Consider the following 24,614-nt stretch of genomic DNA (forward strand, 5'->3'; position numbering starts at 1 on the left):
TGGAGCAGTTTCTGCGTAAGGAGCACGCTCCTGTATATGAAGTCCGTATGCACATGCACGAGCACAACGTATCGTCAATTGAGATATGTAAGCACCATACGACGGAGAAGAGGGTATGTTACTGCTGAGAAATGGAAAATTGATAATTGGGAAGTTGAAATCATAGATTTTAGTGTGAAGTCGTCCATCTGTGTCAATATTGAGGAAAAGATCAAGGTATGAAGCAGTCCTTCTAGTATCAGTAGTATCCTTAATTTCAAGTTCACTGGGATATATGAGATGCAAGTACTGACTGCAATATGGGTTATTCAGTGATAGGACATCATCAATATATCTGAAAGTAACATTAAAGAATTTAGCAAGGTGCTTTTTCTTTTTGTCTTTTAGAAGGTTCTGACTGAATTCTGCTTCATACGAGTACAAAAACAAGTCGGCCAGAAGGGATGCACAATTAGTACCCATTGGAATACCGACTGTCTGTTGAAATATTCATCCACCAAACTCAACAAATACATTGTCGATTAAAAAGTTCAGCATTTTGATAATATTATATTTAGTGTATTTTCTGTGTGGTTCTTCACAAAATAAGAATTATTATAACCCAAAACAAGAAATTTATATCTACGATTCCCATTTTTATAGAAAAAGCTCCCTTTAATGAGATGGTGAAGTCGATCTTTCAATTGAGCACGGGGAAAAGTAGTGTAAAGCGTAGAAAAATCAAAGGTCTTAATGTTGCTGAAAAATTGCAGAGATTGTGATCTAAGATTTAGCAGTAGATCTTAAGAATTTTTGGAATCCACATCTGATTGACAACACTGGTTGAATATATCTCATCACAATATTTTTGAAGGCCATCTTTTACTGTAGAAAGAATAGTAGTCAGCAGTTTAGAAAGATGTTGAGTCGAACATCTTGATGATCCAGCTATGTATCGTTTTATACGGAGTTTTGTGAAGTTTGGTATCCAGTATAATGACGGTAGATTTTCTTCGTTTTCTTTGATGTTAATACCAAAAGAAAGAAGGACAAATTTGTGATTTCGTAAAATTTCATCCTTTGTAAATGATGTTAAAGAATATGTAGGATTACCAGTTGTGCTGTTTATTCCAAGCTATTTTGTGAGACATTGCAAATAATGGTTTTTACATACGAAAACAATATTATTGGAGGCTTTATCCGCTGGTACAGCGACATATTTGTCATGCAAAGAGGATAAGACATCCACAACCTCCGGGTTCTTGAATGGGTTAGAAACCCTTGTGCTCATAGTACATCGTAGTTTCTGAATGCGCTTCTGAATGCATGATCGAATAGCTTTGATCCATTCAGACAAAGTGTACAGTTCTGGTTCGTCTGGTGCGCGCTTTACCCATTTTCTAGCATAGTCCTCAACTGCATCCATCAGTTACCTGGAGTTCTTTTTCCAGTTGATTGGCTGGGGAATTCTATATTTTGGTCCCTTGGCTAACAACTCTCTTAGTTGTTTATTGGTTACGATGCCAAGGTCGCCAGTAATAACATGACCAGCTGGACTATAATTGTATTTTGACGATGCACATGAGCAATCCGGATGTTTGGATTTCACATCGTTGAGGTTAAAGGTCTCTAAAACCCTCTTGTGGTTGAAAATCTTGGATGAAATAGACTTGGTGTAAGTATATGAAATTACAGGTGTAGCTTTATTTTTGAAGTAATCAGGTATAGTTTTTTGTACAGATTTCTGGTGGAAATATTGCTAATATTGATAGCATCTCAACCTTTATTGGCGAATTCTACTTTTACAAAATACGTTTTTCCTCATCTTAGGAAGTAGTTGATAGGGGTTTAAATAGTCTATGGTTAGCAATGTCCATGATTATTGCATCTAATCTATACAAAACAGAATTAGAATCAATAACGGAAGTATTTTGGGCCTCTTGAAATAGTAAATAAAGTTTAGACAATTGAATGGAGTATAATTTAGTTCTGATATGGTGAATTCATAAAGGTTTTTGAACAGACGATAACAGACTATCAATTGTCACGATGTGAACAGCAGGTGGTGTATAATTTTCGTGACCATGACTTCTGTTTCGTCGAGCAGAAGTGTTAAATAATTGTAATTTATTGACAGTACTACACCTGGGACTAGACAAAATACCTAAACCATCAATTTTGTCATTGCATCAAAATATTGCATTAAGATATGTCATAAGATATATCTTAGGACAAATTGTATGACCATCTTATTACTATCATACGATATGTCATAGAATGTAAAACAAAGCTCTCCTAAGATAGTCATACCTGTGATGCTCTTATGACAGTCATAACTTATAGACATATTTTCTAATATTTTAAATAATGATTAAAAAATGATAAAAATAAATAAAAAAATAAATATAAAGATAATAAGTTTGAACAAAATAATTTTTACCATTCTTATTATTTACGAATATCTAAGTTTCATTACAATAACCATGAAATTATATTTAAAAGGATTAACAATCTGAATTGATAATTTCTTTAAATTTAGTTTGTATATATAATAAATCTTGAACTTTGCGTTCATGTATTATCATATACGAATTGTTTTTTGATCGTGAATACTTTTAGATTCGGTACATCGAGTACCCGCTTAACGAAATGCCCGTGCAAATACGTTAATAAAGTACTAACAAGGAAATATATAATATGTATTGTTATTATATGCAAAATCATGAGCAAGAAATGGAGTCCAAATTTTACGTCGCAGGAGATTCAAATTTAAATTGACCAAGAGGAGAAGAACAAATCTTTACTATTTAGCCGACTGAGCAACACAACTATTATTTTGATTGTAATTAACATGAAAATATACATGGAAAGTAATTCAAATTTTACTTGATAATCACAAGACTATCATAAGTCATGTCGCGAGGAGTCTATAAGTTTACGACAAAAGTTGTGAATTATCGTAACTTGGAACACTTTTGAAAACATAATTTACGACTATGACATGTCCTACGACCATCATAAGACATGTCTTAGTCATAAGATACATTCTAAAACCAGGCCCCAGGTGCACATTAAAATGGTAATTGCGCAATAGTTAAAGAAAATTGCAATTTTTAAAAAAACCTACAGAAATGATAAAACTGCGCTAAAAGCAAAATATTTCTTTATGTATCAATATTCATATGTCCAAAATAAAATTAATTTATCTTTTAAAGGTGCAGGATATATTTTTTAGTCATTTTTAACTGCAATTAAATTAGTATTTGTCAGGAATCAGCTTCTAAAGAAGTTTTTACAGTTGCCCTTAAAACCACCATCTGCTTTTATGGATCAATTTGCTTTTCATTGTTTAGATAACACATAGATTGTTGTCAATACCAGGAGAAAATAATTTACCATATTTGAAAAAAGGGTAATAAAAGTGAGTAAGGAATTTACAAGGTATATATAATAGAAATATTTTTTTTTCGATATCGAAAGTGGAAGACATATTAAGAATTGTATTCTCGTTAAATATTCGAATAAGCACTTTTTGCATCACACCCTTTACATCACAAACCCGGCTGTTATTTATGAAAGCACATTATTACATAATAATGTAGTATATTATTTGCTTTATCAAATATGACTGAATATTTGTATTGTGGAAGATTGATTACCCATCCTGACCAACTTCAATCACCACTGGTTTCGTTGTAGTGTTTTTAGAACTGTTGTTTGTCTGTCCTACTTTTTTCGCTTTGTTCATGGTGCTATATGTGTGTTTATCGGAAATGTAGGACTCATCTTGTCCCTTCGCCCATTTGTGTTTTGTTCTTTCCATTCATATGTTATACTCCTCTTACACATTTTGTATGGGTTTTTTAAGGTCAAATAATAACAGACACTTATTGCAGTTATGAGATCGTCGCACCATTAGAAAACCAAACGAACAGATTATAACATTCAAAGTATTGCAATGTAAAAAATGATTTTACTTATTCATGTTATTGATTGGAAAACAATTTAGGGGTTTTCTTCATAAGATAGTTTTGGAAAAGAGAATACTTCAAATCAACTTATTTTGGCAACCAATTTATCTACGTGACTTTTATGATTAGATAAATAACTCAATAGAATTAACCTCGTTCTTCTTTAGTATGAAAATAATGTATCCAAATCACCAAAAAATCGCTGCCAGGTCAACAACAGTTGGATTTGACGCAGCAATATGAAAAGTGCTATGTTTTGTCAGAGGTTGCCTACTTTTACAAAACATCTTGGGGATGACTGGTTGAATGTTTGGTGTGACAGATACCTAGTATGTTTTTTTTCCTTATAGCTATTTATTCTATATGTAATAATTTAACTTTTTAGGAAGTCTAATTATAACTATAAATATTGCGAATTGCTAGAATTTTCAAATCAAAAGAAATAGATTGTAAGTCAATGTATATAAAATCCTCATAGATACCAGACTTAAAACATTGTACGCCAGACGCCCGTTTCGTCTACAAAAGACTCATCAGTGACACTCGAATAAAAAAAGTTTAAAAGGCCAAACAAAGCACGAAGTTGAAGAGCATTGAGTACCCAACATTTCGAAAGGTTTTGTCAAATACAGCTAAGGTTATCTACTCCAGGGGGTAGAAAAGCCGTAGTATTTGTAAAAATTCAATGTTTTGTAAACAGTTAATAATTATAACCATATCAGTGATAGTTCATGTCAACGCACAAGGGCTGACTACTGGGCTGGTCATACCCTCGGGTAGGAAACTTCCCAATTTCAACATGCATGCATTTAACTGCAACATATCAATTTTTATAAGAACGTTGCGTAGTTTAATAGAGTTTCCTACTACGGACAAACACAAAGAACACAAAGAACATTTTCAGTGTCTAGAATATAATAGTTTTAACTTTTTCGTCAATGCACGATGCAGTTGAAGCAACCAAGAAAACATTTTTTTTCATTTGTTTCAGGGTAATATTTTAAAATTTTCATTAATTTACTCTCTAACTATGTAATTATCTATTAATGTATTAAGTTTTTTTTGGGCTACATGTAGCTTAATATTTATATATGAAGTCTTTTATTTCTTTAAATGATAATCATGAAATAACAAACAAAATATGACAAAAGAGTTTTTCATAGGCTGGCAACTCAACTAGATATTGAAATATCAACGTTTAGCTTCATAAATTCCCCTTAAAAGCATGAATCCCGCGTGTATTATTGCCTTCAAACATATTTTGCATTTTTTAATTGTGTTTCTTCAATCTATTTTTTTTTCACGTAAAACAGCTAAAAAGCAATCAATTTGCAGATTGTTGTTTTTTGGGCAACTGTATAGGTTGTTATGATTGGTTGTGTAATTAGCAAGAAGCGTGATTGCAGTAATATGATGATGCCAAAAACTCCTTAGCACTAAATGAAATATGTTATTTAGTTTTATTGTTATTAAAGGGGCATTGGCTGTCAAATTTATGTTCACCGATTTGACTCAATTCGCATATTTAATTAATAACATACTAAAACGTATATTCAAATTATAAAAAGTCTAAAATAAACAATTTACAAGGCATGGACTCGATAATATGTAATATCGTTTCGTGTGTATTATAGTCTAGACGCCATCTAATTAACAATCGAGTTGACCTCCGAAGACTGCCGAGGTCATATAAGCGATATAAACATAGGTCTGCTTAATTTCATATTATAGGTTAAAATATATGTTAATCATCGTTATTACCTGTATAAGAATAAGTTTTTTTTTTATTGAATCAGTCAATCAAATGATTTATCTTTGTTTCACTTTTAATGTTGACATTCTTTTCCTTTTAATAACTGAACACGCATAATTCGTGCGCAATCCATCTCTAGCTAAGGGGTTAAATTGAAGGTCACATGAATACGGATTAAATGAGGTAGAATTATTCACTTGCAAGTGAATAATTCATCATCAATGTTTCTTAGCTTATTGCGACAACATTAAACCATACTGGCTGCTAAAACCGAATTATTATTTCACTATTTCACTTTCATTAATGATTGAACAAAAAAAAATCATGTTTTAAATCTCGTAGCTAGTGCCCCTATAACAATTGAATCACAGACAAATATTTTGGTTTTCACTTATTTTTATCATTTTCACTGTAATGTCTGAAAAAAGGCGCTATTAATCAAAAAATACGTCATTAATATTTTAAAGTTTGTTTGATAATTGACAAATATTCTCTGTTCCTAAAGTTTTTCACATTTCCATACAGAATTTTATTATCTCAAAGACAGAATATGCAAAAATGCTGACGTCTTTTAAAATAAGAAGTTTTCCGTTCTTGACTTTTCATCGCGATTTGACAAAAATTGCACCGTACAAATATTTGACGACCGAGCAAAATAGATTGTACAGATGATATGCTTTGGAATGGTATAAGATTTAGCCGTATGTTAGGTGGGTGGATTACAAATGAAATTATGTGGTTAAGGTCACTCGACTTTACGTAATTGGTGTGTTACCAATTTATGAATGAAAACTTAGATAAAACTAAAGTTGTGCATTATTGAAACCCTTCGTTTCAACAAACATCAAAGTCTCTTTTGTTAAATGATAATATAGTAGTTATAATAAATGTTACCAGTATATGGGTCTACTGTTGACAGAATTTCTCGATTATAATGAGATGGCTAAAGCAAATGGTCACATAAAAATGCTGTAAATAATAATAAAAAAAGGTGTGATAGAGTCGTGAAAAAACAAGATTGTAATTTTGAATTGTATGCTAGTCTTACAAGTGCGCTTCATACGAATATTGTTATACAACTTGAAGATATTTTATTTAATAAATATATTGAAGAATGGCAAACAAAAAAATTGTCACAGAGTAATGTTAACAAGCTTCGTACTAATAAGCTATATAAATCACAATATTGTACAGAGTTATATTTAAAACAAAACATGTCTATTAAATTTAGAAGTACTTATTCAAAATTTAGATGTGGCGTTGCGCCACTTCGAATAGAAACATGACAATATGAAAATATACCAGTAAGTGACAGATTTTGTTTTGTGTGTAAATTTGAAATTGAAGATGAAAAACATGATTTTTTCTTTATGTCGTTTATTTACAGACCTTGAAAATATATTGTATAGTGAAGCAGTAAAACTAATGATCAATTTCATAACTTGTCTAATGACAAAAAAAAATGTATTTTCATTTAGAAATGAAGAACTTTGTCAGGTAGTTGCTAAAGCCTGCTTTTATTTTTGGAGTGTAAAAAATTCTTTCGATGCTTTAGATAAATTACGTGCTTTTTATGGTCAAATTGATTCTTTTGACAGTTTTGACTTTTCAACTCTTTACACTACACTTCCACACAATCTTATCAAACAAAAGATTTCCTATTTAATTGAATGGTCGTTTGGTAAATTTGAAATCAAATATATTTGCTGCAACTCATTTAAAGCCTTCTTCTCTAATGAGAAAGGTAAATATGCTAGATATACTCACTGAAGGTGTAATGAGATGATTGAAGATGTTAATTTTCGGCAATAAAGTTTATCGACAGATTGTAGATATTCCTATGGGCACCAATTACGCCCCTTTAACAGCAAACTTGTTCTTGTACTTTTATGAATCACAGTTTATGACCAAACTCAGTAAAGACCCGTCTAAATTGCATTTAAAATTAATTGATAAATTCAACAACACTTACCGTTATCTTGATGATAATTTTTCGTTAAATAATCAAGAATTTTCAAAATATACTGCCGGAATTTACCCAAAGGAACTTACTATAAATAAATCAAATATAAACGGTAATAACTGTCCTTTCCTAGGTTTAGATGTTTCAGTTTTACACGGAAAACTCTACACGAACATTTACGACAAAAGGGACGATTTTTTGTTCCCTATTGTTAATTTTCCTTTTTTGGATGGTGATGTTCCTATTGCACCATCTTACGGTGGTTATACATCACAACTCGTTCGCTATGCCCGTGTCTGCTGTTACGTTTTGGATTTTAATGAACGTAATCTCTGTATTACTGGTAAATTATTAAGTCAGGGATTTCGTTACCACAAATTACTCAAAACCTTTTCTAAATTCTTCCATAGATATAAATATTTGGTTTTGAAGTTTGGCTGTACCTGTAGAAAGCTTATTTCAAACGGGATAGCACATCCTCATTTTTACGGAGATGTTGTTTGCCGAGCCCGGATATTTTAAAACGATCCGGGTAAACTTATCGATCCTTTAATTATACTTATTCTAAAAGGTTAGCAATTCAACACTGTAATTAGATCTTTGAATATTGTTTTTATTGGTATTAATATTGATTTTATTATCAGTAAATTAAAAGCAATCTAAATATTATTGTTATATACATATTCACATTCATGGCTCTACAATCGGTTGATACCTGTATCTTGGCATCTGACTATTTATGACGTCTTTACACTAAATTCATTGGATGTTGGATGTGTACTGATTGATAATTTAGTCTTAGATGCATGATTTTTTTTTATTAGTTATTGGCTTTGAACTAGCTGTCAGTAACTGCGAGTACTCTCAGATCTGTACTTTTTGTTGTTGAGATGTACAAGTACCCGCCCACGTCTACTCTGTGTTTTTGTTAGGTGCATTTCTGTTTGTATCAATCTGATGAGTTAAGCCTTTTTCAACTGATTTTTATAGTTTGTTCTAATGTTGTACTGTTACACTGTCCCAGGTTAAGGGGAGGGTTGGGCGCCCGCTAACATGTTTAACCCCGCAAAATTCTGTAAGTGCCTGTCCCAAGTCAGGAGCCTGTAATTCAGTGGTTGTCGTTTGTTGCTGTTACATATTTGTTTTTCGATCATTATTTTGTACTTGAATTAGGCCGTTGGTTTTCTCGTTTAAATTGTTTGACAATTGTTATTTCGGGGCCTTTTATAGCTGACTTTGCGGTATGGGCTTTACTGTACTCATTGTTCAAGGCCGTATGGTTGTGACAGATGATAAGTTCCCCCATAATATTTGTTCCAAAGAACTTTTATCATAAAACTAAAGTTCCATTGGGAACTTTCCTTATGTAATATTTTATCCAATGCTATGAGAAAATTTCCTTCACAAAGGATAAAATATTACAAAAGGAAAGTTCCCAATGGAACTTTTGTTATATGCTAAAAGTTCTCTGGAATAAATATTATGGACGATGTTTTATATAATAAAAGTTCCAGGAATATTTGTTATATTATAAAAGTTCCAGGAGAATTTGTTATATTATAAAAAGTTCCAGGAATATTTGTTATATTTAAAAGTTCTAGGAATATTTGTTATATTATAAAAGTTCCAGGCATATTGGAATATTGGCTATATTATAAATATTTCAGGAATAGTTATCATGGTTATTAGATAATTAAAGTTCTAGAAATATTTATTATATGATCAAAGTTCTAGGAATATATACTACAATATCCAAAATTATTTCTAGCTACAAATGTATGGAAGTAAATTTCCAATAATAAAGTACAGGCATTTTCATCTGAAATTTGTGGCTAACTTCATGCTTGACTAAAGTATAAGCTAAACTTTCTTCATTGGTACAGACTAACGGACCATTTAGTTAAGTAAGTCACAGTGGAGCATGCAGTAATAAAATATTAAAAATATATATTCTTACCTTGTTTAGAATAAGAGCCATTGTTTAAATATGTACATTTTTTGTTGTATTCCTCAGACTCCATTCTTTGTATGTACTACATGTACAGGTAAATGTCATGTGAGGTGAACATTAATTAAGATGTAATCAGGTGTAAAAAATCAAATGACACTCTTTCTTTAAAGGAACAAATATTATGAAACCATATGACGTTTTAGTTCCAGGAAAATATCTTATGAAGGTGGAAATAGTATTATGTAATGTTTGTTCCCAAGAACTTTTATTATCCATAGTTTAGTTCCAGGGGGAACAAGTATTATGCGTATATATATATATATATACATATATGTTCACATGGTGACCTATAATTGTTAATTTCTGTGTCATTTGGTCTCTTGTGGAGAGTTGTCTCAATGGCAATTTTACCACATCTTCTTTTTTTATATTTAAATTTGCAGAAGTACAAATTTAGTTTGTATTTTTATTCAGAAATGAAGAGCTTTGTCAGGTGGTTGCTAAAACCTGCTTAAATATTTGTAGAAGTAAAAAAATCATATTTATATATAGCTGATGATGTAATTTGAATCTTAAATATATATAGTTTTAAAATTATGTAAAATATTGTAACCTTAATATTCGCTGGATACCAATTTTCGTGGATTTCGTGGGTACAGGTGATCCATGAAATTATATGTTCAACAAATAACAAAGTTTGTATAGGATTGTATGCAGACTTCGGCAAAACCACGAAAATAAATTTCCACGAACATGCAAGTGTTCCTTAATCCACGAAAATTGGTACCCACGAAAATAAATTAATCCACAGTATAATATAATAGTCTTTCATAATTCTAAATAGAATGGCGCTTGTATATGTTTTAGTATTTAAGCTTATGATATTTTACTGTTAGTTTTAATATACGCTTTGTTATGTAACGATGGAGGTAAGACGGATATTTTTCGTTTCCGTATAAAATAGAAATTAATCATAATAGAACTATCGTATTAACTGAAGTTTTTTTACTGAGGAAATTTAGTGTTATTTAGCTAAAATATCAATTGAATTTGATCAGCTGTGCAAGCATTAACCTGAAATTAGTTTTTTTTTAAATTCGAAGTATTAATCGTATAGTGATTGTTTATCGATTGCTGCTAATGTTAACGTCAACTCCAGTTATACCATTGTCTCAGAAATGGCTGCCTAGCTTCTAGTACCATCCAAGAAAAGTCTCAAACATCACACGCATTTTTAAAAGTTTTGAACAGTTTTAAGCATTCTATTGGACATTTAATAAACAAACGCAATGTCAGAGAATAAAAGTTTGTCCAACATAAACGCCGAGGAAACCATAACTCTCTTGAACAATATTTTCAACAAAGTGGCTAAATTAGAATCTTGAATGGAACAGATTGAGAAAGATGTCGCCAAAATACACGACATTAAGTCCCAGCTAGACTCACTAGCACAGAGAATAGACATGGTTGAAAAAAGTGTAGAAGCTGTACAAGATCGAAGCAATAAAGTTGAAAAAAGCGCTGAAGATATCGGTCATATCGTCAATACAGTTATAAATAAATGTTCATACAACAAAGCTCAAATAGACGCATTAAAAAACACCGTCAAGTTGCCTAGAAAGCAGTAAATCGATAATAATTTAGACAAAAATAATGTTGAAAAGTAGTGTGATTTGGAGGAGGACCTGACCGAATTAAAGGGGCGATCAATGAAAAATAATCTGATCTTCACGTGTCTTGGGTGCCAAAGAGATGAGGATACCGAAGTTAAGGTCCGTGACTTCATCTTTAACGAACCCCGAATAAGTGACATCAATTTGGAAATGTCCACAGATTCGGCAAGAAGGATAGAACTGGACATCGGCCGATCGTAGCGAGATTTATTGCCAGACGAGATCTTGAGTTGGTGCTATAAAACTCCGATCGGCTTAAACAAATTTTGGAATTAGAGAACAATTCCCTAAAGCAACTGAAGATAGACGCAAAACATTATACCCCGTTCTCAAGCAGGCGTAAAAAGAAAATAAAGTTGCATGACTTGTTCATGACAAGCTGTATATTGACGGAGTTCTCTATAAACCAAATGATCAAAGAAGAGAATCCCAAGAAGCGGCGATCACTAACAATAGTACCCAGCGGAGTACCTCTTTAGCTCCTGATTTCTCTGAACTTATTTTGCAAAATGGGGTTTCTATTTTTGTTGAAACTAAAACTAATAACCATGATAGTTTGACGCTTCCACAAGGAAATAGTTCTTTTTGTTAACATATGACTAAGTTTAAAAGACAATCTTGGGGTAGTATAGTATATACATCTTTTGTAAGTTAAATCTTAAACATCTGGAACTTTCAAATGACCTATTATATGATGAGATTTTAATTGGATGTGTATACATTCCACCCGATGGTTCAAAATACTCAGCGATAGATGCCTTTAATGAAACTGAAACAGAGTACCTGCAGTTATTAGAACACAATACGAAATGTGTTCTAATAGGCTATTGTAATGCAAAGTCATTAACATTGCAAAATTTTATTTCTCCTGAAAGATTTGTCCTAGGCATGTTTCATCTTAATGATGAGGACACACTGAAATATTTTTATAATTATGATACTGTTATTGCAAAAAGTATTTCACTAGAGAGAAAATCTAAACCCTTATAGTGACCGACTTCATTAAATGTGTAAGAAAATGAATTTATTTATAGCTAACTCTAGAATAGGTTATGACAAAAATGTAGGTAGAAGAGTTTGTAATGAAGCTAGTGTTATAGAATATCTCATTGTGTCTTCAGATTTGTTTTTATCGATCAAATCATTTGAAGTAGATGCATTTAATCAAATTCTCTCTGATGTACACAGTAAAATAGGTTTCAATATATACACGGAACAGATTATAAAAAAACAAAATATTGAGCCGCCTCAACGGCAAACTGTCAAGTGGTGCAGCTCAAAGGGTGATTTTGTCGATTATGTTAAGGAAAATCAATCTGATCAGTTAAGAGAAATAGAAAACGCGCTTAATAATTTACTTATAGCTGAAAACGTTGACCAAGCTGACCTTGATAATGTAATATTTGTAAATTTTTTAACGAATCGTCAAAGATTTTTTGGGACCAAACGATCGGTTTATTACATAGAAAACAAAATGAGAGACCGTGGTTCACAGATACACTTGTAAAAATTAAAGAAACTTATTTCATCAAGTAAAACAAAGATACAAAGTTTCCAAAAAATTAACAAATAAAAAAGCCACGAAAGAAGCTAGTATATCATATAAAAAAGCAATGAATTGCTCATATCATACTTTCCAAGAGAATATTGCAAATGACTTGAACGCAAAGTCAAATTCCGACCCTAAAAACTTATGGAAATATTTAAATAGTTTTGGGAAACCAAAGTCAAGTAATAAAAGCCCAGTAGGTATAAAACCCGCTGCATTTGTTTGCACCTGTCCTAAGTCAGGAATCTGATGTTAAGTAGTTGTCGTTTGTTGATGTGGTTCATAAGTGTTTCTCGTTTCTCGATTTTTATATAGATTAGACCGTTGGTTTTCCCGTTTGAATGGTTTTACACCAGTAATTTTGGGAGCCCTTTATAGCTTGCTGTTCGGTGTGAGCCAAGGCTCCGTGTTGAAGACCGTACTTTGACCTATAATGGTTTACTTTTATAAATTTTGACTTGGATGGAGAGTTGTCTCATTGGCACTCATACCACATCTTCTTATATCTATTGAAAAATTTCTTGAATATTTTAAAAAACTAAATCAGTCTTGTGAGGAGGGAGACTATCCAAATATTAATGTTAATAAAGTCCCAGCAGAGAATATTGATCGAATTCTGAATTCTGTTATTACAGAAGAGCAAATTTCCAAAGTGATTAAAAATCTTAAAAATAACAAAGCTGCTGGGTACGATGGTATAGTCAATGGACATATAAAATCAACTATTTCGCTTATATTGCCTATTTATCACAAACTTTTTAATATTGTGCTAAACACTGGAAAGATTCCTTCAGTTTGGTCAAAAGGTGTGATTAAACCTATTTACAAGAATAAAGAGGGAAAATGTGACCCTTAAAACTTTATTGTACTGTTGTAGACTTTTCTAAGCCTTTTGACACTATATCGCGCTCCGCATTGTGGGTCAAATTACAAAAATCAGAAATCACAGGTAAAGTGTTTAAGGTCATACATAATCTCTATAGCGATGTCAAATTGTGTATTAAAGACGGAGACGAGCTTTCGTCATTGTTTAACTGCAATATCGGAATTCGGCAAGGAGTAAACATTTCGCCTGAAACCTAAGTACATTTGCACTTTGCTTAAATGATCTTGAAGACTTTTCTTTTTAGGACACGATGTTTACCACTTGCAAAGCCTCGAAACCAAATGTCATGAACATTTGTCCATCTATGTAAAATTATTTTTTGTTGTTGTATGCAGATGATACTTTTATTTTATCCGAAACACCCTAATCAATTCAAGAAGCTCTATTAGCATTCGAAAAGTATTGCGTACAATGGAAATTAAAAAGAAATCTTTCGAAAACGAAGGTTGTTACCTTTTGCAAGAGGAAAACCAGAATACAAACGGTTTTTCAACTTTTTGGCGAAGAATTAGAAACCCAAGATTCCTATTCATATCTTGGTGTCACTTTTAACTATAATGGTTCATTTGTAAAGGCGAAACAAATTGCAGCTAACCATGCGACTAAGGCGCTATTTGTCCTTTACAGGAAATTGCGAAATATCTCTGTACCTATAGAATTAAAGCTAAGACTTTTTAATACCCTAGTACTGCCAGTTCTTATCTACGGCTGCGAGGTGCGGGGTTTTGAAAACACCTATATTTTAGAAAAGATACACTTACAGTTTTGTAGAAATATCCTATGTGTCGGAACAACAACACCGAATTCCATGATTTATGGTGAGCTTGGTCGATGTCCGATTGATATTATAATAAAAATTAGAATAGTTAATTTTTGGAACAGAATTATTTGCAATAATCATAAACTTCCTTCCATTATGTACCATACAATGTTCAAATTGAACGAATCCGGATTGCATAAGTTTAAATGGATTGAACATGTTAAATCCATATTTGACAATACTGGATTAAGCTTTAAATGGAATATTCAATCGAAGATAGATCCAATGCAGATAAAAACGAATTTCAAGCAAAGATTAACAGATGAATTCATCCAACAATGGCACAGTCAAATCAAAATCTCATCGAGCGGGAAATATTATGGTCTTTTCAAAATCGACTTTGGCTTAGAAAAATATTTAGTAAGACTCTCTTTTGCAGATCGTAAAAATATATCTAAGCTGCGATGCTGCAACCTTAAAATCCCAATAGAAACAGGAAGATAGAATGGAATTCATAGAGATGAAATATAGTGTCATCTCTGCTCCTTGTCAATTGGAAATGAATTTCACTATCTATTTGAGTGCCAATTTGTTATTGTTAAAAATATCTGAAATAAGCATATTTCAGAATATTACCACAGGTGTCCATGTGTCGAGAAAATGAAAGCAGCCTGATAGGGCTGCTTTCATTTTACAATATTAAAGTTATGAAGAATTTATCACTTTTTATTACCAAATTAGTTAAAATATTGTAATTATACTCTTAATTATATGGTTATGTTAACATTGTTCTGTAGCAACCATTAATATGATTATGTATTTTGCCTATTGTTACACATGCATATGTGTCTGAGTGTTTCAAAATAAGGTTCACTAAAAAAATATATTTTTATATATGTATTCGAATGTTTTATGTTATACAAGTGGTGATACTTTGATAAAATATTGAATCTTGAATCTGTAACGAATACTCTCATTGGTCTTTTTTCTTTTTCTTGTAGCATATGCTAAATTCATTATGCAAATGATTAATCAATGACTTTAGCATGCATATGCAAAAAATATTTTTTAGCATATGCAATTTCATTTTTATCATATGCTAAAATGAATTAGGCATATGCTGAATTGAATTTAGTATTATGCGAAATTCAGTATTTATGATCTTGATTCCGCGCCAACATTTCTGTATATGCTGAATAACGCAGCTTATGCTTTACTTAATAAAGCATATGCACAATTGAATTTAGCATATGCTGAAAAGAATTTTACAATAAATGCTGATTGAAATTAAGCATAAATTATGCTAAATCAATAATTATGACCTTCATTTTCCGCCATAGTCTTTTCATATGATGTAAATTGAACTACAATTAAAATATAACATAAATGACACAAAGCTCTAGATACTTTAATTTGTCATTCGAGGTGGAGAAAAAACCTAGTCAATAAAATTAAATATCGAAAACCAATTGCATAATTCATAAGAATACATACCTTAATTAATCACTTAAACTCACCAAAGATACCAGTCAGTCAAAATGCTTCCAATATTTATTCAGGTATAATTATATTGTCTGCGAAATGCGCAGCTTGATTATGCTGTATTATTTATAACCTACTTCGTGTGTTACTTGATTTTCTGGAAATCAGTTTTTAGAAAATAGGCTTAATAATCCTTGAAGGTATTTTCATAATCGACGGTAACGGTACATTAATGTCACGGGGAGGGGGTAAGAGGGAGGGGGTCTTAACATACAATTTTGGGTATAGGTGTGCACCCCATTCATATACTGAAGTTCAGGAGAAAACCCACCCATAAATATATGTCATGACAAAATCATAATCTATTCATATTCTTAGTTATAAACTATACAACCTGTGACATCTCTATTTAGATTAAGAAGGGCTATCTAAGATCAATCTTTTTTATTAGTGTAAACGGGGGTTTGAAAGGGGGGTCTAACTTGTGTCAATTAAAATTTTAGCAGATAAAGATGGAACTATTCATGCACGTGTTTTACAGTTACCTCACTAAATGCTAAAGGAAGATGAATTACGTTTATCACTCATTGAATTGGCAGGTGTTGGATTTGGCAGAAGAGACTGAAGACAACGTAATATTTATAACCCAAAGTACTTACATGTATCAGTCTAATGAAGGTAATCATAAATGTAATTTACATATCACGGTTTTATCAAATTAATGTATAATTCAAATAAAATTTCTTTACATGTATGTTCTTTAAGACATTGCCATATGGGATTAAAATTTTAGCTTCAAGCAAAGGAGTATTTAAATGTTTTTTTTTTAATTCAAAATAGATGCTAAATATTTTTTTCACTATTGGAATTTCCTGAAATATTTGTTTTTTTTATTAAAATATGTCTTGAAACAATTTGTAGTGAACGCATTTATAAATCGCTTCTGTTCATGCTATTAAGAAAATAAAACCAATTTCTAAAAGTTGGTAAAACCGCTTTGATAAAAAATATTGCTCCACATGCATCCCAAACAAATAATATGTTTTTCATTTCACTTTAGTTGAACACATAGTTCAAGAAATTCGTATTTCGAGTAACGTCATCTTGCCAATAACAAAATTCCGTGATAATATTTATGTCATATCTGAAAAATAAAATAAAATTAGTAAATGCATAAGAATTATCAGATGGTGGTAAAGGGTTATTTTTGTGCAAGGTTTTCGGTCTTTTTATTTCACGTGTTTTCGTGTTTTGACGTTTTATTTCTCATTTTCTCGTGTTTGGTTCGATGTGCGTGCTTCGTGTTTCCCCTTATTTATTTTCCGTGTTTCGTGTCGGTACTCTTAATTTCTCGTGCTTGTCCCGCATTTGATTAAAAAGTAAACCGGGACTAATTCAAAGTCAGCCCGGATATTGTTTTACTATGAATTATATTTTTTTCAAATCAAACCCCCCTGCACGTGAAATAAAAATGGCAAAACACGTTGCACGAAAATAACCCTTTACCACCCTCATTATAATCAATTTGGAAATTCAAGATAAGATCTTTACTTTTTTTAAACTTGTACACCTATAATGAAGTTCATACAAGAAACCAATTTTATAAAAAAGTAAGTAGTTTAATTGAAGAGCACACTCTTCGTGCTTTAATAGTAAGAGGGATAGAAAAAATAATAAACTCCATAAAAAGTTTTAAAAACGAGCAAACAGACGATTATACTGGATGAAACCAAAACATATATTATGTACAAATACATAACACCATCGAAGATACCATCTTCAATCAAACACATCCGGTCTTACACATGTCCATTACATAGATTATATTACAGATAAGGTGGCAGAAACCAGTTATTTTACAATAAATCTTTAGAATTTTATGGATTTATGATTAATTTTCCTGAACAATCATTGAAGCTTATATGTAAATAGAATATATGGTTTCGAGAAAATGAAATGTGTGCCTGCGTGCTAATATGATTACTATGGATTCATTAATATATATGCGTTGGATACCAATTTTCGTGGATTTCGTTGGTACAGGTGGAACACGTAATTAAATTTTCAAAAAATAACAAATTTTGTATAGTTTTGTATGCAGACCTCGGCAAAACCACGAAAATAAATTCCCACGAACATGTAAGTTTGGTACCCACGAAAATAAATGAATCCACAGTATATAGAAAACCTGTAAATTTAGGTGTCTGTCCAGCATGGAGATTTAAAAATGTATAAATGCACTGAAAATAAGGCAAAAAATGTGATGGTCTGATACAAATCTAATCCTCACCTTCAGAATCCTGCTAATGTCAGACAAGAATTTTTAGTCACATTTCAAGAGATAAATGGCATTCAATGAATTAAAGCCTTGTCCGAACCTATCACAACCATCAAAATCTCAAGATATTTTTGTTTACATAAAACTGAATTTTTTCCCCACTTTAGTTGCATTGAATCAAGAGAGGAGACACATGTTCTGGTACAGCAAAACTAATACCTGCCACCTAAGCACACATCATCACTCAATGTAAGGATAGATAACTCTTACTTATTTATACTCTCGATATTACAATCCCTTCCATTTTTCTAAACTAAATGAAATGAAATATTTAAACTAACTATGGATGAACATGATGAATATAGAATCATTTAAAACTTATTTACTGTTTTTCATAGAATTTGCCAAAGGCTCCATAATTTCTCGTCGGTCGGCTAATTGCAGTCGTGACCTCGTTTGTCTTATCTATCTGAGCCTGAGAATTTCCAACATCTGGTGTTCCATTCATACTTTGATTTAAATGATTTTCGTTATACAAATTTTCATTTTAGATATATATATTTCTATTAAGCACATTTGACTTTTGATATAGACAATAGACAATATTTTATTGGCACAAACGCATTAACAATAATTGATTATGACCGAATAGATAAACATGGTAGTAAAATGCAAAAACTTATGTGAATATAAAATACATGTATCATGAAAATCTATTGCAATAGGTTACTTCTCGCATTAAAACAATTTATTACGAAAGAAGAAGATAGATTAAGTGCCGTGTAAGATTTATTATTAAGTATAAGCTTTATTTTATGTTTATCGCACAAATGAGTGTTTCTTATTTTTAGTAATTTTGGACATTTTGAATCCAAAAGTCTCTCTGATATTGGAGTATCGTCATGAACAACAATGTAGCAGCATGTGCTGTTTATTTTCAATTTCACCACTTTTGCAGATTTCACAAATTCTTTGACCCCTGTGCACTTTTAAATATCGTCCGTTTTCAATGACAAGGTTATGAGCACTTACTCTTAGTTTATTTAATGAGGATCGATCTGATCTATTTTTTCAAGCATCAACATAATCTGCACGTTCACTCATTTGTAAACACTCTAGAAAAATTAGTATGTTGTTCTTAAAAACCCTGGTAAATTATTCTTTGTTTTATAAAACCAAAAAGGGGTTTAATAGTTGGTTTAACGTTTGACGTATATGATAAACCTAAATTTTGAATAATAATATTTAACTTTTTTACCAATGGGTCGCTGATTTTCGCAGCATTATATATTTGATGAACTAGTCTTCCTTCTGAAGTTATTAAATGGTCCTAGAATTTATTGCTGTATAAAATTATCCTATTTTTTAATGGCAGCCTGGCAAGTTCGGAACGACATGCATCATTCGAGGCTTTACAGCGAACTCCTTTTCTTTAGATTTCTTTAATGAATTCTATATGTAACTTCTCATAGGTATCAGTGTCTTTAAATGTCGAGATAAATCTCCAGATTTCGCTACAATAAAGGAGAATAGGGCTACTTAAGAATCAAAAAGTTTTCCAGAAGTTTACAAGTGTTATCTAATCCTATTGTTTTTTTTATTTTAAAATATGCTTTCCTAGCTTTTTCCACAATCGAAATGATGGCGACATTAAAACTGCCATTATATCTTATATTAATACCATAGTAACAATATTTACTGACTATCGCCAATGTTTCGTCATTAAAATAAAATTTGTAAATAAAGGACTTTTCATTTGAATTGAAAACCATTACTTTTGATTTCTCTGTATTGACTTATAATTTCCAAGAGGAATAATAATTTCTTAATGCATTGATACAATTTTGCAAACATACTTTGCTATCTGATGATAATACAACAACATCGGCATACAACAGAGCATTAAATGAAACATCACCAACTACTTTTGTATCAGGATTGATATTTTCCAAGTCTTTAAGTTCATTTATAAAAAAAGTTGAAAAGAATAGGACTCAATACACCTCCTTGCTTAACGCCACAGTTTGATTCAAATGATCGGCCAAGACCATTCGAGTACATTGGAAATATTACATTAAAAATGCTTTTTGGTATACTACTTCGAAAAAGTTTATGAAATAAACCTATTCTCCAGATTGTATCGAACGCTTTTCTAAGATCAATCAAAGCAGCAAAAATATTTTTGTTTTTGAATTTATAGTTGCTGACTATAGATTTCAGGGAAAAGATGTGATCTGCAGTTCGACCTTTTTCTTTGGAGCCAATCTGGTTATTGCTTATTAATTTGTTAACAGTAATATAAGCGAGTAAGCGAGAGAGGGTTATTTTATTAAATAATTTTCCCAGGTTGGAAGTAATGGATATACCTCGATAATAACCAGGGTCGCTTTTACTTCCCTTTTTATGTAGAAGTACTAAAAATGACTCATTCCAAGGTTTTGGAAAACTTCCATTATTAAACATAAAGTATTATAGATTTTGTAATGTAATATTTTGTTAAGACTGTTAAGCCATTTTTCAACATTTCATTTGCAATGAGATCAGTAGCAGTGCTTTTCCCATTTTAAAGAGACATGATTTTCTTTACAATCGCACTTGTTTAAATGTGTTCATGCAAGTCATCTATCTTGTTGTCTTTTTGAGGATCATTACATAATATTTCAAAATTTTTGAGAATTTTTTCTATAATGGGTTAAAACTCTGGTCAGTTTTGTTTAGTTTCTTAAAATAACTGATAAATTCATCTTGTGCCAAATGTTTATGATTTTCAATATTATCAGATTTTTGTAAAAGATTCCAAAATGTTTTCGGGTCTTTATTAATATTTGCACTTATTTCGGAACATATATATTTTTGTATGATCTTTCTAATCTTCGCTAGCCAAGGGTTACGAACCAATCCCTTCCTCTCCACCCTTGGCAGATTGAGCCAACATTTGTGATTACAATGCTGTGCCATTTACCGGTAGATAAAAGTCACGCCCATTCCGACTGCACCATTCTTGAACAATGGCAGCACTTGAACTCTCTTCAGTGTGGAGATGTAAAAATTGTTCTGTCAAGTGTTTACAAATTTCGAGAAGAAGGAACAAAAAATATACGTTGACATTCCAACATTTGCGCGAAGAACTTCAATTAGTTGATTAAGAAATTTAAAATCGTCATTAAATTTGTCCAATGTTTTTGGGGTAAATAATTGTTGCGCAATCAGCACGTGGCAATTGTTTATTTACATTTTCTACATTTACATGTGATCATCTTAAAGGCGCGTTTTGATTGAATGCAGTCAGTTACAACTGCGACCAATAGAATTCATTACCTCTTGGATCGAAATTCTATCTTAATCCACCAAGGGTGGAGAGGAGGGTACTTGATCGCGACCCTCGGCTAGCGAAATTGGATCTTTCTACCTTTTTACAAGCTCTTCTATACTTTGAGCGGCAGGAGTAGAAATATTTCCTGTAAGTGTTACTCTATGGAAATTTGTTAACCTTTATTTTTTGGTAATTTTTAACCGTGTTGCGCAAATCGTTGCCAGAGTCCGAGAACATGGCTTTCTTTTTATAAGTTGGGGAACTTGTTGACCAATTTTGCTGATTTTCTTGTGCTTTCATATAAAATCGATGTAAATGATGTACAGGTCGATCACTACTAGTAAAAGAGTTATTTGTAAACAATGCTAATTTAGTTGTTTGAGTTTCTTTACTGGTGATATCCTTCACATATGAATCTATGGCTTTAGGTGACCAAATAAACTTTTCTGGAAGGGAATTCAGTTGTGTTTGACACAGAAAAAGTTAATAAAAAGTAAAGAATCAAAAAAACAGAACTCCATAAAAAAATCAAATGGCAAAATCAAAAGCTCAAACACATCAAACAAATGGAAATCAAATAATGTACAACTGATTGGACAATGGTATGATAATGATGTTAAGTCATATATTTCAAAATAACCAACTAAGCTAAGTAAATCAAAAGACACAAGTGCTACTACCATTATTACTATGCATGATTGTTTACCATGTAAATCACCAATCGTTCTTCCATTTAATATTCTAAGGCATGTTTCTTTACAAAGATCAAGCAATCATCTACCACTACTATTCATACGTTTAAACTGTCTTCTACACAATAACAATCTACTACATATGGTTGTTTAGATTCATCAAATGACACATAGTCTGGCGAGGTATTTGTGTAGGTATTACAATCACCTTGCACATTTATATCCCCTAATTTACCATATTTTCAATATCAGACAGTAAATGTGCATATACAGAATTAAAGTGTGGTGCATTACAACTGGAGTTTTCAGGCGATACATAAACAACAGCCAAATGTATGTCCTTTTTTAAATTGAAGAATGTATGGTCAAGTTTAACCCAAGCTATATCAGAATGCTCATTATGAATTGATTTTGCTCCATTATTTATAGATTCTTTTACAAATATGTTGATACCGCCAGAATGACGTCTGGCTTTTTTGTGGTTTTTTTCTCTTCTTCTTGAAGATATCAGATTAAATTCTGGTAAACATACTTTTTGGTCAGCATTAGTCCAAGTTTCTACCAAACTGACTATATGAAACTTGGAAATTGTTTCCAGAAAGTAAGGATATTGCGATTTATCTGTGGTTAATCCTTCAATATTCCACATAACAGTCTTGAGTGAATTATGGGGTGATGAATGTTTTGACATGAGGAATTGACAAAGTTATTCATTTAGGGATGTTGTTTAACCAAAGAGGTTATATTTGACGAGTTTTTGTTTTCATTGTGTGCTGCCTCCATTTACTTCAGTTGAAAGTCTATTAAGTTAGACTTTATATGAAGAGAGCCTAAAGTTTGGTTTGAATGTTTCATTTTAGTTTCAGTTAGAACAAGATTTTCCCTAATTTTCTTCTTGTTTGTTGACACAATCGCAGTTATCATGGATTGCATGTTGTTTGAAACGTGATCAGTAGAGTGCTTAAGTTCTGATAGCATATTTACAAAGGTTTTCATTGAGTTATCAATGGTTGATAAAATTGTATGGATTTTGGTAAATCTGGAGTCTATTAACTTGTCATGTTGTAGAACACGATCTTTAGGAGTTTTTGATTATTGACAGACGATTTACATTCTTTGGAGGGTATTTATGTTTTGTTGTCATCTACTGCATCCGACTTAGTTCCAGTAGAATTATTTGTAGAATCGATTGCATCAATTTCTAACGGTTTCAGTATTATAGATACAATACATAAGCGTTGAATTATAAAAAGAAACCATGAGCCCGGAAGTTTAGGATATATTAACAAATTGTTAAAACTACATAACAAAAAAAAAGTAAAATAACAAAAATACCAAACTCCAAGGAAAATTCAAACCGGAAAGTATCTTATCAAATGGCAAAATCAAAAGCTAGGAGATTATATCATACTTTTGTAACTACAAAGCACATCCCAACATCTATAAATTCGGTAATTTAAAATAAAAACAACATTGACAAGAAAATTTCACTGTTTACATCTGAAACCGGAAGTTTATTGTACATATTTTCATTCGAATCATTTTATTGCTCGCATTTTATCACGTCTGTTATATTTGTACAGTATTCAGCACCTTCATTTGATTGAATTAAAACACTGTTCCCATTCTTTTCCAAAAGAATAAACGGCTTAGGATGAAATGTTGTTGTTATTCTTGTTCTATTTCATAAGAACTTTTTCCTCCGGTTCTAACAAACTTTTAATTGCATTTCGCTTTTCATCAGAATACATTTTCCCCTTTTCTATTTAATCCTGATCTATATCTCTTACTCAATATCGTCAATAGATGAATGTTCAAGCTCGGTTAATTATGTACGCATTTTACGGCCATAGAGTAGCTCAGCTGGGTAGCCAGTAGTTGTGTGTGACGTCGCGCTGTACATAAATAAATATTCCTGAAGTTTTCTAGTTTTTGTTTATTGCGTGTGCGATCCGTAGTCGGTTCAGAAAAAAATCTGTTTCGCCGCCCGATCTCTCGATTAGCTTGCGGCTAAAGAGGTGTAATCTTTCAGTGTGCAATGCCATTCTGTTTACAAAATTGCTTAAAATACTTACTGATCAATTGGGGTCTATTGTCAGTGATTATGGATATTATTAATTCATGATTTACACACATTTTGTTAAATGCTTCAACGGTTTTCTCAGCGTCAGTTGTTGACTTCATAACGGCAATTTCGGTCCATCGCGAGTAGTAGTCTACAAAGCAAAACAAGAAATATCCTGATGGAAATGGTCAAATGTAATCAGCTGCTAAATGTTTCCACGGTCTCGACGATAATGCAGTCCTTTGCATTGTTTCGGGTATTTCCGGTTTAGACATTAACTGACATCCAATGTCGACACC

This window comes from Mytilus californianus, unplaced genomic scaffold, assembly GCF_021869535.1.
Source record: "Mytilus californianus isolate M0D057914Y unplaced genomic scaffold, xbMytCali1.0.p SCAF_8, whole genome shotgun sequence".
Lineage (NCBI taxonomy): Eukaryota > Metazoa > Mollusca > Bivalvia > Mytilida > Mytilidae > Mytilus > Mytilus californianus.